The sequence below is a fragment of the Dermacentor albipictus genome, chromosome 3, assembly GCF_038994185.2.
Source record: "Dermacentor albipictus isolate Rhodes 1998 colony chromosome 3, USDA_Dalb.pri_finalv2, whole genome shotgun sequence".
In the NCBI taxonomy this organism is placed as follows: Eukaryota; Metazoa; Arthropoda; class Arachnida; order Ixodida; family Ixodidae; genus Dermacentor; species Dermacentor albipictus.
The window spans coordinates 35,617,640-35,631,880 of NC_091823.1; the positions used below are offsets into that span (position 1 = coordinate 35,617,640).

At 49.8% G+C, this 14,241-nt stretch overlaps 1 protein-coding gene across 2 annotated transcripts in view; it reads left to right on the forward strand.

Annotated features, from left to right (window-relative positions):
- Positions 1 to 14,241, forward strand: part of LOC135902581 (uncharacterized) — a 593,127-nt gene that overhangs the window by 142,764 nt on the left and 436,122 nt on the right. The gene's annotated exons all lie outside the window — the stretch shown is intronic.

The window sequence follows — 14,241 nt, forward strand, 5'->3', positions numbered from 1 at the left end:
TTGCTGTTTCCCTTTCTATTTTCTTTCCTCGTTTATCTTATTTTGAGCGCCGCTCTTCTTTCCCTTCAACATCGATTGTTTTCCAGCTCGTTAAATTCCGCAGTGCGTCCCCATTCTGTTTTGTGTATCGCGAAGAACCGCGCACTGGCGCCGATAAGGAGCAGCCGCGGGCTTCTTTCTTCGGGCGTTCTTCAAGGGGCTCGCGTAGTTAATGACGGCACCTCGGCTATATATCAGACACCCTCCGCGACCGCTGCGGTTTCCCGTATATTTTGTAACTATAAATTTCACCTTATCACGTGTCGCGCCGGCCGGCCAATGGTGTATATTGATAACGGCGATTTGCGAACCACGTGCGTCGGAGCCGACGTCGAAAGAATGTGGGAGGGAATGGGATCGTTAGGAAAATACGACCCCGAAGAGCTTCCCCATATACGTCTATACTATAGGCGTCGTCCAGCCAGTGGCGTAGCAACAGGGTGGGCCGGGGGCCGTGGGCCCCGGGTGCAAGGGGCCAGTTGGAGGAGGGGGGGGGGGGCGTGTCATATACGTCTGAAGACACCCCTCTTTCGACCAACTACACCTGGGGGGGGAGGGGGGGAGTGACAGAAGACCTATGGGCCCCGGGTACCAGACGACCTAGCTACGCCACTGCGTCCAGCACCTGGCTCTCGTATGGCGGCGTTCAACCAGCCACGCTAAGCTTTTCTGAGGGGGAGCCCTATGCGCTATGGACCGTGGTCACAAGAATTGTTGCCGCGAATTCGCGCGCTTCTGCAGTTCTTGAGTTGCGTCACCCCTGAGTGACCGACCGCCTATTGCCTTCATGTGCGTCTTATTGCTTGCGTGCAGTGCCCGCTCTCGCCCTCTTTTCCGCACTCATGCCCTTAGTAGAACCGGGCGAGTCAGATTGATGCACACGGCGCTTGTGTCGTCCCTTGTTTTCGTGTCCGTTCTCGGCGCCGCCACATGATGATGTCATTAGGCGAGTGGCCAGGCGGGGCCTCCGAAATCGGACAAGCTGCGTGGATTTTCCCCCACGTGCAGAAGGTCTCGGAGGCCATTCTTCGAAGCGGTGGCAATGCGGTTTAGCAACCTGAGAAATGGCGTTGCTGCAGGTGAGCAGACGCTGTTTGGGGCGCGCGTCCGGCGCGCCTTATCAACGTACTGTCAGGATTGGGGGCTTAATCCCTTCGTCCGTGGTCCTTTGCCAAGATTGGAGTACGGCATGAATTCGAAGGTAGCTGGCCCATGCCGTCGTCCAACTTATTTACGCTGAGATCGTTGATGAAGTGAAGAACTGCTTCTCATCGAGAACGAGGAAAAAGGGGTTTATTTACAGAAATTAACTCAGTCTAACATGACTGTTTGAGAAAAAGAGTATTAGTCCAACAGGACTGCATGAGAGAAGTGACTCAGTCTAACATGACTGCTCAAGAGAAGTGCGTCCAACATTCGCACAACCACAGTTTTTATACACTCGATCCGCCGGTCCTACGACGCGGCGGCTGTTCGTTTACACATCACCAACTCGCTGCTGCTCTGAAGACCAGTTTACAGACACAAAGGCACACACATTCCGTACACAGAGGCAACCGCACGGGGTGCCGTTCCGGGAAACTGTCGTTGTCGATCGCGCGTCGGTCATTGTTCCGAGCCACTCCGAACCGTGAGAAGCACAAAAATAAGCCGTTCCCGCGGCAGCTTGACCAGGCGGGTCAAATCAGCTCCGCGTGGAATCATTGTCCACACATCGAACTCGTCCCGTCACAATGTCGAAGGGGCTGGAGGGAGGCGGCGGATTCCAGCGCAAAGGTCGCTTCTTTGAACGCCTCGCAGCTGCAGCGACGGAGAGGGGGAGGTGCGCGTCTTGCACCCCTTGTCGTAATCGGGTGGCAAGGTGGCAATCTTGTTGCGCAACTCGCCGTTCTTGACAGCGCCTCCATGGCCCGAAAAGTCTCGACTGTCTAGCGCTGAGAACCGCTAGGCAGGAAGAGAACGGCTGCTGGTCAGGGGGGGGATTAATGTCTTGGCTCGCAGCGACCACCTGTGCATTGATGTCACCGCCCCAAAACATCCAACAAGGACAGGCAACTGCAAAATGAACCCCACAACACGGCTCTGCGCCGAGATGGCGTGCATTGGCTCTCACTTTAAACTCGCTAGGCTTCAAAAAAAACAACAACAACATAAGTGCAGAAGCAAACAAAAAATGCTGCATTTCGCTATGCCAATTTCTGAAGCAAATTCCTGCTGACAAATTCAGCAATCATGGAGGGAATCCTGCTAAATGAGAGGGGATCTTCTTCGCTTAATAAAATTAACACTAGTAACCCTAAAATTTAGGCGGGACCCCCAAACGCAGAATTCAAATTAGCCTGCTCAAACCATCCGCATTGCTATGCAACTTTCCCTTCTTATATCTAACGGAGAAGTTGTACTCTTGGAGAGTGAGGCTCCATCGGAGCAAGCGGCCGTTTTTGTGTGACATTTGATTGAGCCACGTCAGAGGACAGTGGTCGGTCTCGAAGATGAACTTCGCTCCGTACAAGTAACACGACAACTTCTGGGCGGCCCAAACCAAACAAGCGCATTCCTTCTCTGAAGCGCTGTAGGCTTCCTCTCTTACATTTAGTTTACGGCTGGCGTAGAGGATAGGATGCTCCTCGTTATCGTCGCCGACTTGACTAAGTACCACGCCCATACCTCTGTCGCTTGCGTCGCATTGAACTATGAATTCCTTTGTGTAGTCTGGCGCGCGAAGCACAGGGCGAGAAACCAATAGCGTCTTCAAACTTTGGAAAGCGTTCTCTTTGTCCTTATCCCAGTGTACGTTACTCGGTGCTCCCTTTCGGAGGGCGTCTGTTAATGGACTTGCCAATTGCGAGTAATTCGGAATGTACCGTTGATAGTACCCCACAAGTCCCAAAAATGAACGAACGTCCGTTTTCGTGCGCGGCTGAGAAAAATCTCCAATCGTAGCTATTTTCAGCTCAGCCGGCCGTCTCATGCCCTGACCAACAACATGGCCCAGATAAGTAACCTGCGAACAACCAAACCTACACTTTTCCGCTTTCATCGTTAAGCCGGCTTCCCTCAACCGTGAGAACACCTGTTTGAGGTGCGATACGTGTTGTTCCCAGCTGTCCGAAAAAATGGCCACATCATCAAGATAAGGTAAGGCGAACTCCTGCAAGTCCTTTAGGACAATATCCATTAACTTAGAGAAGCTAAACGGCGCGTTCTTCAGCCCGAAGCTGAGTGCGAGAGGGCGAAAAGTGCCTACAGGCGAGATGAATGCAGCATAGCGGCTGGCACTTTCTGAAAGGGGAACTTGCCAGTACCCCCGCACGAGATCTATAGTTGAAATGTATTTAGCAGCGCTAACTCTTTCAATTCGTTCCTCAATGTTGGGTATCGGGTACAGCTGATCCCTAGTGATCGCATTTAACTTCCTGTAGTCAACACACGGACGAGGGTCCTTGTTAGGGGTTTCTACGAGTATTAGCGGTGACGTGTAGTCACTCTCAGCGGGCTCAATAACTCCCAACTCTAGCATGCGCTGTATCTCTGCCTCCATAATCTCTCTCTGTCTTGGAGACACCCTGTAAGGTTTTGATCTTACTGGTTCGGTAGAGGTCAGCTCAATTTCATGCGTTATCAGTTCGGTTCTACCCGGCCGATCGCTGAATCTGTCGAGATATTCCCCTAACACCCCTTTTAGCTCATCTAGCTGCTCGGGTCTTAGAGCATGCGAGCTTACCGAGTGTTCTACTACTTCTTCTAGGCCGATTTCAGAGTTGGAGGTTGCCCTATCCTCCTTAAACTTGGTACCGATGCCATCCGGCTCTTTGACAGTATAGTTAACGACTCCGCTCCGCTCTACATACGGCTTCATCAAATTACAGTGATATATCCTCACTTCCTTCCTGCGACCGGGCATTCTCAAAGCATAGTTAGTTTCTGAAAGTTTGTGCAACACTTTAACGGGCCCGTCCCAGTGAACTTCAAGCTTGTTCTTTCTTGAAGGTTTGAGGATCATTACCTGGTCTCCGGCGTTAAACGTACGAAGCCTCGCATTCCTGTCGTAATAGAATTTGGCGTTCTTTTGAGCTAGTGCCATGTTCTTTCCGACTAGTTCTTGGGTTGCGCTTAGCCGTTCCAGTAAATTTAGCACGTATTCAACCACGGTTGGACTCTCCCCTCTTTCCTCCCACATCTCTCTTAACATTCTCAGTGGAGAACGGAGTGTCCTCCCATACACTAGTTCTGCTGGTGAGAACCCTGTCGCTTCATGTGGAACCGTTCGCAAAGCAAACAAAGTTGCCGGCGGACAGTTCTCCCAGTCCTCCTTGTGCTCGTAACAGAGCGCACGCAAAACTCGCTTAAGCACCGAATGCCACCTCTCTACACTGTTTGACTGAGGGTGATAGACAGAACTATGTATTAACTTTACCCCGCACTTTTGCAAGAATGTGGAAGTCAGTGCGCTCGTGAATACTGACCCTTGATCTGCCTGAATTTCGGCTGGAAACCCAACTCGTGCAAACACTGTCAAAAGCGCGTCTACTACTTCGGTGGAGCTGAGCTCTTTCAAAGGGATTGCTTCTGGAAACTTGGTAGCCGGACACAGCATGGTAAACAAGTACCTGTAGCCTGATTTTGTTTTTGGAAGAGGCCCTACCGTGTCTATTACAAGTCGTCTGAAAGGCTCTGTTATTAAGGGCACTACCTTCAGTGGAGCTTTCCAAGTCTCTCCTGGTTTACCAGAACGCTGGCAGGCGTCGCATGATCTTACAAAGTTTTCTACATCTTTGAAACAGCCAGGCCAGTAGTATTCCATAAGCAATCTTTCCTTTGATTTGTTTATGCCTAGGTGGCCGGACCACCCATTTCCATGACAAAGACTCAAAAGGTCCTCCCTATACTTAGTAGGTATGACTAACTGATCTAAAATCTTACCCTTTCGATCTCTGTAATGCCGATACAACAATCCTCCTCTCTCATGTATCGTTACGTTGCGCCTAGCAATGCCTTCTTTAGCTGTGTCACGTAATTTAGCTAAGCTCTCATCATTCTTTTGCTCAGCTGCCAGTGACTCTCTATCCACGCGTAAGAGTTGATCAAAGTTCTTTGAGGCCGGTGATAATAATGACCCTGTCTCGCTTGTGAGCGCGTCTGCTTGCTCTTCCTGCAGGCTAGAACTCTGACACTCTAGTGCTACGCTCTCATTGAGCTGGTCAACTGGCAGGCTCTCCTCAACTGTTCTTTTGTCCCTCGGGCCTAGCTCGGATTCGGGTATTGAAGCTATCCCCTTTTCTGCTTCAGCTGGAGGAGCTTGAGCATTTTCAGCCGAAAGCGCCGCGATCTTACGGGCTTGGCCTCTGGTCAATGCCTGTACTATGCCCTCTCCCAGTTTGAGCCCTCTGTCATGCAGTAACTGATTCGAACGATTCGAAAAGATGTAGGGATACTGTAGTGACAAAAATTTGGAAACTGCAGCCTCAGTCTCTAGCTCCCCGAATGGTCCACTGATTTTGACTTTGGCCATGGGCAGACACACGCTGTGTTCTTCTACAACCTGTTTTATCCATGCTACTTCTCCGGTGAAGTCTTCTACCATCACGTAAGACGGATGGACAATGTCCAGCGTGGCGGCACTGTCTCTTAGCACTCGGCATGGTTTTCCATTAACTTGCAGGTCGTGGAGATATGGACTTAAAAGTTCCATATTCTCATCCTTTTCCTCCACGTAGGAAAAAACTACGCTAGGCTTCTCGCAGTTTACAGCTATATGTCCCAGTTTGTGGCATTTGTAACAGCGAATTGGTCTAACAGATTCGAATTTTCTTTTTTGTTCTTTTTGTGTGGTTTCTCCGTTAAGTTTCTCCTCGCTCTTTTCTGCGGGCTTTTCCGCCATGTCTACATGCTCTGATCGTCTCGTTTGCGCACCCTTTTTGAACGGAAATGGTTTCCGCGGTCCATTTCGACCGTCCCAGTTTCCCTCCTCGGCGTTCAACTTTCTACGGGTTGCGTACTCTTCGGCTAATTCAGCCGCCCTTTCCACAGTGTTTACATTACCTCTGTCTTGCACCCACAGTTTCACAGCTTGGGGGATGGTTTTGTAAAACTGCTCTAGACACATGCATTCAATGATCATGTCTCTGCTGTCGTACGCTTCCGCGCTTTTAAGCCACTCGACTAGGTTGGCCTTTAAGCTATACGCAAACTCCGGATAGCCCTCGCTATCTTTCTTGCCTGAGCTCCTAAACCTTTGCCGAAAAGCTTCGGCTGAAAGGCGGTATTTCTTCAGGAGACTAGCCTTAACTTTTGCATAATCATATGCATCCTGCACACTTAGTCTGGCGATTACTTCCGCCGCCTCACACGGCAACATAGACAGCAACCGCTGTGGCCATGTACTCGGGCCGAAGTTCATCTTTTCGCAAGTCCTTTCAAAATTGCTTAGGAACAAGCCTATGTCGGTCCCGACCTCAAATGGCTTTAATAGCCTGTCCATGCGGTACGATTCTGCCTCACTTGATCGTCCCAGAGCGCCTTCACTTCCTTGAGACATCTCCAAACGTTTGCTTTCAAGTTCCAGTTGCATTTTTCTTAACTCGCGATCTTTATCGCGTTCCTCTCTCTCTTGTTCTTTTCTCTCTCGTTCTTCTCTCTTTTTCAGAAGTTCAAACCCCATTTCAATTTCTTCCTCACTGGCCTTTTCGGAAATTAGCTCCAATAATTCCGATTTGAGCATTTCCTTGCGTACATCTAGGCCCAGTTCCTCACCAACAATCAACAACTCGTCTCTCAGCAGTGTCCTTAACTCCATGACTGCTGCTTTACTGCCTTGATTCTGCTCTCTAAATCTAGCTAGGAAAACACAACCTAGCTAACACACAACAATCTAGCTTCCCTACTGTTCTAAACAGAACAACCACACAATGAAGCCTAGAGAGTCAAAGCAAAAACCAAGCACTCACCGCAGATACAGCACCATGTCGCAAAGTCCATCCCACCGCTGTCAGCCAGTTGTCAGGATTGGGGGCTCAATCCCTTCGTCCGTGGTCCTTTGCCAAGATTGGAGTACGGCATGAATTCGAAGGTAGCTGGCCCATGCCGTCGTCCAACTTATTTACGCTGAGATCGTTGATGAAGTGAAGAACTGCTTCTCATCGAGAACGAGGAAAAAGGGGTTTATTTACAGAAATTAACTCAGTCTAACATGACTGTTTGAGAAAAAGAGTATTAGTCCAACAGGACTGCATGAGAGAAGTGACTCAGTCTAACATGACTGCTCAAGAGAAGTGCGTCCAACATTCGCACAACCACAGTTTTTATACACTCGATCCGCCGGTCCTACGACGCGGCGGCTGTTCGTTTACACATCACCAACTCGCTGCTGCTCTGAAGACCAGTTTACAGACACAAAGGCACACACATTCCGTACACAGAGGCAACCGCACGGGGTGCCGTTCCGGGAAACTGTCGTTGTCGATCGCGCGTCGCTCATTGTTCCGAGCCACTCCGAACCGTGAGAAGCACAAAAATAAGCCGTTCCCGCGGCAGCTTGACCAGGCGGGTCAAATCAGCTCCGCGTGGAATCATTGTCCACACATCGAACTCGTCCCGTCACAATGTCGAAGGGGCTGGAGGGAGGCGGCGGATTCCAGCGCAAAGGTCGCTTCTTTGAACGCCTCGCAGCTGCAGCGACGGAGAGGGGGAGGTGCGCGTCTTGCACCCCTTGTCGTAATCGGGTGGCAAGGTGGCAATCTTGTTGCGCAACTCGCCGTTCTTGACAGTACCTATATATCCGGGCGTTCAAACAACAACAAGAACAATAAAGTGAGTGATTATATCTCTAAAGCATATTTTCATTTCTTTATGAAGGCCTAAAAGAGCTAAGTGTGGTAAATTTGCTGCGAGCTTGACGTCCGTGTCACTATAGGGCACTAAACTAATGGACACGAATTTCTTATTTATATAAAGTGTGAAGACGCTTTCGCTTTGCATGGCACGCAAGGCCTTCCTTTCGCAATCGAGGTGTAAGGATTGGGAGGTCAATGCAGCCGTTCAGTTGTCAAGATTCTAGTCGGGCATGAATTAGATGGTAGCTGGCCCGTGCCGTCGTCCAACTTATCCGCGCTGAGGACGTTGTTGAAGGGAAAGACTGCTTCTCATCCAGAACGAGGAATATGGGTTTATTTACAGTATCTAAATAAGGACGTTGCAGTTCATCAGTCTAGCATGATTGCGAGAGAAAGTACACTGAGCAGCCGCACAACAGCGGTTTATAAACACTCGGTCCTCCCTTGATCCCAAGGTGAGGGAAACGGTCGACCAGACACCGTAGACGAGGGCTTACACACACACACCTCTTTGCGCGAGGTTCATGGTCCCCATCCGACGTCAGACGGCCTTCGCAGAATTGGGAGCTGACGTCTGGAACGACACATCCCATTTCCCGAGCTGACTTCCGCAGCGCGGCCGCCGGTTGTCCATTGTCTTGCGTCTTGAACGGCGCGTGGGAAGGGGCCTCCGGAGACGTTCCCTCGGCAACTCCCCCGCTCATAGCAGATCAGGTCGGCGGTGGCGGGTTCAGTAACAATAGTTGGTCCGCCGATCGCGTTTGGTCACAACGGCGTCGAGGCTAGAGCGTAACGGTGGCTTTCCAAGAAAAGTTGACACTGCTGTCGCAACTGGCTGGCAAAACTTGCACCTCAACGGGCCGTCCTTAACAAGGTCATAAATTGTATAGCGACACATATCTGAAGCTTACAGCAGATTATATACAGGGTGTCCCAGCTAAAAATAACCTATGTTTTATAAAAGGGCGAAGTGTGCTAAGCGGTTGATAGCCGAAAAGAAAGGAAAAAAGAACGCGGTTACGACTTGCGGCAAATCACTCAGAACCCTGAACGGTCAGCGAAGCAGCTTGATTTCTTGCCACGCGGCGTGCTGAATATATTCGGAGACGATGTGCTTGGATTTGCGTTACATCCCTTAACCAATAGGCGAATTCGTCGTTTGCGAAGGTGCTATTATTTGAACGCTGGTAATAGGAAGAATGTCAAGTACGTACGATGCCCCCTACCCATCCTCCCGTTCAGTGCAGCCAACCGGACACTTAATATGTTTAACCTCTCTGCCTTTCATATCTTGTTTTCCTTCCTGGCAACAGGAAAATTGTATAACTACCAGCTTTTTGCTACCCTGCACGTGGGGAGGGGAATGGGGAGTGAAAGAGAGAGAGAAAAAACTTAGGTGTTGGATGTCTATAGCCGGGCACGCAATTCTGTTGCCTTCAGGTAGTGAAAAAGCGCTCGAACTGCTTTCTGGACAAATGAACTTTGAGGCCAGGCTCCCAAGATCTTCGCTTCCGTAAATGGCCTGTCATCCAGTCTATTCAAGGCACACTGGAGAGTCTCACGTTGATTATCGAAGCGAGAAGAGTGGCACAGAAGATGACTGATCGTCTCTTCACAGTTGCACTTAGCGCACATGGTGAGTCCGCCATTCCAATGCGATAGCTGTAGGAGTTGGTGAATGCTACTGCTACCCACAGCCGACACAGCAGTGTTGCCTCACGTCGTGAAAGGTTCGCTGGTAATTTAAGTTTCAGTGATGGGTCGAGGCTGTATAAACTACACTTGGAGTTCTGTGGTGTATGCCAGTAACATAACGTGATGGTAGGAGCGAGACTACGAAGCTCTCTTGCAGCGTCGACTCTCAATAAAGGTATAAGGAGTACGACTGCATGAATATATAATATGTATATATATCTAGACCCTTTATTGTCTTCAAACAAAAATACAAGGACTAAGGTGGCCACAATTAGCTGCTATCATGAGCAGCTTGATGGGGCAGCTACCCCCACGGAACACGATTCATAACTCATTCATGACCAATTTAATCTAAGTGAAATTTCGTTGCGCAGTTGAGCTTCTAAGCACACGTCCTTCTGCATTCCTACGTCAGACATCTACATTCCTACATGTGTTTCTTTTTTCTCCGTTCTTTCCCTTTTTCTTTTGTTGTTTTTTCTCTTTTACTTTCACGACGCTGGACTACATACACGCTCACTGCACATATAGTAGTGAGATTAGCGTTGCGGTTCTCCGCTTGATGAGCCTCTGCGCGTCGCTCCGAAAATGACCCAACGCCTTTCGCGTGCCCCAGTTTGTTTTGCCGTTTCCTTTTGCGGGGAACGGCATTTGGACACACGAGCGAGGAGAAGGATCTCTCGGGCGTGGGCGTTGCCCCGCCGTGTACGTGTTGTAGCATGTTCACGCGAGCGCATCCTTATCACTCGCGCGGAGGTTCGACTCGTGGAAGCGTTTACGGTGTTTTGTTTTCATTTTCCTAATTATTATTTTTTTACGGTGTGTGTGTGTGCTTCAAGAGAGCTTGCCTTCGCAGGCTACTCGGCGCATGATATTCAGAGGTAAAATAGCGCAAGAAACTGGATAAGAGAGAGAGAGAGACAGGCATGCCTTCCAGGTGCGTGTGTCGATATGGACTTGGAGCCCCTGTCTGTTTCGTGGTTATTTAGTAACCAATGAAAAAGCGAGCAATTCACAAGGAAGGAAAGAACGCGACGAGACCCAGCGCTACTCTTTCGTGATACTAAAGCTGACCCATCTTAGAATAAATTTATTTATTTATTTAGGTATTTATTTATTTATTTCAACGGGTAGCTTTAGTGCAAACTTTCGAGCTGTACTCGCGACGATGCGGTCGTCGTTGGTGATTGCTGTTATCTTCTGCCGTACCGCGCTGCCACGATAACGGGGCGAGTTTCCGCTGTGACTGCGTGTACGTATTTGTGTGTGTGTGGGGTGAGAAGGGGGGGGGGGGGGCTTGCGCATTCGCTTTAAAACAGAAACAACAGCAGCAAAAAAAACAAAACAAAAAAACAAATGAGAGGGATGGAACTTAGTCAGGCATGAGCCGGCAGTGCTATAGCGCTACACCGGGGGTTAGGGAAAGTTTGGGGATAGCCGCACGTGTCCACGCCTGCCATTTCCCTCCTGGCTTCTTCAACATCTTTTTCGAGTAGAGCTGCATTGTTTTCGTCAGCTCCTTGCTATTCCCAGGAGTAACTGAATAAACTCCGAAAGACCTCCCCTCCCCCCCACCCCCCGGCATATATCCTGGTAAGATCCGTACAAGAAACGTAAGAACGCATACCATCGTAAGAAACGTAAAATTCAGCTGCAAGATAAAAAGGAGAAGTGGCAGTAAAACCTCAATGCCCGTTCGTTTCGGATGTTTGATGTGGGCCCGTCGAGGGAGCTTCGGTATTCCCGATGCAGCGGCGTGTGCATGCGTGCGTGCGTACCTGTGACCGAGGGAAATGTGTGTGGCCTCTTCCCATCCTCTCCCTTCCGGAAGTTGTCGCGCCGCAAACGTTTTTGACTCGGTGTGCGCGCGGCGGATCGAGACCCCGAAGAAGCCTCGCGCTCTCGGTGGCAACTGCGCGCACCGCCCGCCCGCCCGCCCGCGGTCGTTCGAGTCACGTCGCCAAGCGGCACTAACCCGATTTCGACTCGCGCGCGCGCCCCGTTCTGAGTGCGCTCTCGAGGAACCGGCGGCATGCCGGATTTACGCGCCTTTAACGCGGCGACCACTTTCACGGTGCGATCCACGTACAGGCGCTGCGAAGCCTATAGACGCAGCGCCATCGCTTTTGACCTTCCTTAGAGACACTGCTCCCAGTGAGATAATTTAGGTTGTTGCGCGTTGAAGTGTGTTTTGTGTATGTTTATCTGTGACGTTTCGCCGTCGCAGTGTGATTTCGTTTTTTTCACCGTTCCCATCCGGAGAAGCGGGCTAGGCGTGCCGCCAACAAGCATCTCCAAAAGTCATTATAATGAGTCTCTCTCTCTCTCTCTTTCTCTCTCTCTCTCTCTGTGAGTCACAAGGCTATGCTGCGATGAAGATCCTTAAACCGATTTTATCGCGAATTATCGAACCATTAATGGATTACTGGGTAACGTAGTTTTTTTATATATATGTAGCTCGCGCATAACAAATTAAGTAAATGCTTGAAATCGGATACTGCATATGAGTAGGGCCCCTATTGACCTGCTCGCAGACAACACATCGAATGCTATGGTGATATACACGTACGGAAAAGTGGGAACTCGCGAGTGTAACCATGGAGAAAAACGAACACCCAGTGCTGGAAGCTATTTTCCGACAATTGTAGGCGGTGTTTTACTTGTGCATGCTGTTATCATTAGGCTGAAGGGTCCTGAGCCGAATAGTCCGGCTAAAATTTCTGGCCATCAATCCAGTCATCGATTAATTCAAAAGTAAATTTATCAATGAACTCAGCTCTAGTATTTACGTGGTTATAAGTCTTCAACTCTTTCTTGCAACCATGGTTTGACACGCTTCGGAAGACGATATTGATTAGGCCCAGATAGGCACAGGAGCATTTAACGGCAACATCATCAACGAGGTCCGGTGGCGCTGTAGCTATACCAAAAATGGGAATAACCCATCGGTTCAAGACTTCCTATATCACCACGTCTACAGCTGCAGAGCTCGCGGCTCTACGCGACGCGCTTCGTGTGATAAATGCTGAAAGTCCTAGAAAATGGGCAGCCTTCTGCGATTCAAGGCCGGCCTTCCAATGTGTGCAGTCGTTTATCCGACATGGAACTCACGATCAGCTCACGTGTGAAATCGTGGAACTTGTTCACCACTTGAACAAACAAAGAAGACCTCTGCGTCCCCATTCCTCTCTCAAGGACCGACGCTGCGAGACAACGCATTCTAGTAAACAGGCTCTCCTTAGCAGAGTGGAGTACCGCACATACAAGGCGCACTAGACTGCACAGACTAAACCCTTCACTGGAGCTGAGACTTCCGGCCGGACTGCTTCGACGCGAAGCCTCTTCTGTGTCGTTTGTGGCTGGGAGTTGCCTTCACGAAAGCTTACTCAGCACTAATTGGAATGGCTGATAGTCCTGCCTGTAATGTTTGCGGATGCGAGGAGAACATTGACCACTTATTGTGCCACTGCCCTCAATTTCAAGCACAAAGAAAATCTTCGTTCAACACATTGAGAAAACTAGATGATCGTCCTCTAAGTGAAGAGACAGTACTAGAGCACCGTCCCTGCCGATCATTGGCTCAGAAAGCAGTGAAGGCACTTTTGTGCTTTCTGAGAACGTCTGGTTTGCACAAGCAGCTTTGCCCTAATGACTGTCTGTTCACGTCTCTATACCCTCACTCTCTCACTTCTCTCTTTCCCTTTCCCCAGAGTATTGTAGCCAACCAGACTCTTGACTGGTTAACGTCCTCGCCTTCCTTATATCCCCCTCTCTCTTTCTTTTGCTGCAATCCGCAAGGTGAAAAAGTCTCGTGAAAAAGAAAGTTTTCAAGGCGCACCTAAAAGCGAAGGACAATGCGATGAACCAGTCCCAACTCTCACCAGTTTGCTGTACTATTATCAACTTCATGTTTCATTATTTACCGAATTGCACTGTGACGTACGCTTCTTAAGAGCCTTTGTTTCGAATGAAAAGAAAGATCGTTTTTGACACTCTATTTACCGTGCGTGCGCAGCCCTTTTTCGCCGTCTCTAAGGGATCAGGTCCCGTAGGTTAGTGAAGCAGAGACGCCGCCAGCGTCAAACTGTCAGGGATATTGTACGTGTGAACAGGATTTGCGGGAGTATCCTGTCGGTGAGCGAGATGGGAATCCCTCTAATCTAGTACGCCCTGTCGCCTGCCAAAGTCGTCGGCAGAAAGCTGACATGCCAAGACCACCATTTCGGCGATCTTTCTTTCTTTCTTTCTTTCTTTCTTTCTTTCTTTCTTTCTTTCTTTCTTTCTTTTGTCGCATAATTAAATTCATTATGTCCTGTTAGATACGGGACCTGTTGGATACGAGTTCCTGAGCCTACTTCGAGTTCACCAGACCACATCGAATCGCACCACAGCTAATTAAAGAGCGCAGAAGCACGGATACCACATTCCTGAGGCGCGCACGTGCAAATAAGTTGGCGGCCCCCACTTCGTGTGCCGCAGGTTGGGCTATTCACTGCTCGACTCTTCCCGAAAGTGAAGCGAGAGCCTGGCGCTGTTCCAGGTAACGTGAGTGCCGAAGCAAGACGGCTGTAATGCACCGCGAAGGCCTGGCAGCGTCGCCCCCACCTGGCTGTGGTGACGGCGCATTGCATATCAGGAAGGCAAGACCGCAGGGAGAAGTAAGCCGTCGGACAAT